The sequence below is a fragment of the Frankliniella occidentalis genome, unplaced genomic scaffold (genome assembly GCF_000697945.3).
Source record: "Frankliniella occidentalis isolate FOCC.00 unplaced genomic scaffold, Focc_3.1 Scaffold54, whole genome shotgun sequence".
Taxonomy (NCBI): domain Eukaryota; kingdom Metazoa; phylum Arthropoda; class Insecta; order Thysanoptera; family Thripidae; genus Frankliniella; species Frankliniella occidentalis.
In genome coordinates, this window is record NW_026267184.1 from 935,089 (window position 1) to 936,541 (window position 1,453).

General features: G+C 68.6%; 1 protein-coding gene across 2 annotated transcripts in view; it reads right to left on the reverse strand.

The window, feature by feature from the left end:
- Nucleotides 1–1,453, reverse strand: part of LOC113216683 (titin homolog) — a 10,668-nt gene that overhangs the window by 8,371 nt on the left and 844 nt on the right. The window lies entirely within an intron of this gene.

A 1,453-nucleotide genomic window follows, 5' to 3' on the forward strand; every position in this document is an offset into this window, starting at 1 on the left:
AAAGACGGGGTCGCTGGCGATAAGTCTCACGCCGGCACGAGCGACGCCCCCCAATAGAGACGCAGCAGCAGGCTGAAACATTATTATTATTTCCCCATCGAGGCGGCGGTAAGCCTATCGATTTGATGTATGATGGCTCTCGCCGCCCGCGCCGCGGCTCGTTTGCGCGACTGTACGCGACTGTACCCGCGGCCGCGCCGCCAAACTGTGTCACGGCGGTCTGGCTGGCGCGCCCCCCAATGCGGGTGTTTACATGTCCCGGTCGGCCGGCAGCGGATCCGCCCCGCCACACGCCGTGCGGCTATTTCAGGCAGGATACTCATCAAATTTTGTTTGTCGTTTTATTCGTCCTACGCTCGAACTCGGGACGCCCCCTGCCTTACGCCACCTCTCCTGCTCGCGGGACACAACGCGGCAGCAGGTGTTGCGGGTGGTGTGTGCTTCCCCCCACCTGAGCGGGCGGCCGCCGCCGTCGCGCGCCTGCCGCTGCGGCAGCTGCAGCCGCGCCATGTCACCGCGCGTGGGCGGCGTGGTGGTGGGGCCCCTTCGGCAGCAACACGTAACTGCTGCAGCTGCAGGTGGCGTGGCCCGGGCTGGCGCAGCAGCAGCGGGCGCAGCTGGCACCGCGCCACGGCCCGTATTGTTGGCGGCCGACTGAGTATCCCAAGAGACAGGCTGTCGCCGCCGGGGCAGGGGGGCCACCGAGGGAACCGCGAATGAATGAGAAAACGGCAGCTGGCGGAGCGGAGGCGGAGGGGTCGCGGCCTGGTCGCGCCTCGCGCCTCACGCCGCCCGTGGGGCCGCCCGGGCCGCCCGCCCAGCGCGGGTGCGAAGTGGGTGGCCTAGGCGCCGGACCGCAGGGGCCGCTGCCGCTGCCGACACCCCACCACCACCACTCCTCCACTTGCCCTCCACTCGGGCTCCGCGCGCTCGGGCCTACCCTCGGAACAACTATGAACCTTTTATTCTAGTATCGTACAAGAAGTTGTTAAATTCGGTTCCCAAACCCTCGCTCGAACGTCCTGTGGCGCCAGCATGGATAGTATGCCACGGACAGTCCGTTCGCGGGCTTTGGTGCGCCACTTCCCCCGGCCCGCCCCCGCCACGACCCTTTGCCCGAGCGCGATGTATCGTTACCTGCAAGGTTATCCGACCGGGCGGAGCGGGCGACGACGCACGATGACCCGGAGGACGCCGAGTGGGTCACCATCTTGACGTGACGGCGGCAACCATCACGACGACCTCCCTTGACCGCGGGGCCGAGCAGTGAGAGCGCGACAACAAACGACGACGACGGCGACCTGGCGCCTTTCCCCCGCGCGGGCGTGTGACGTCACTTGGCGGAGCGCGCGGCCACCGTCACGCGGGTATCACTGGCGTGACGCGACTGGGCCCGCCTCGCTCGGCCTCCTGCCGCGCCGGGGGTGTGCATGGGGGCGGCGGGGGCGGGGCG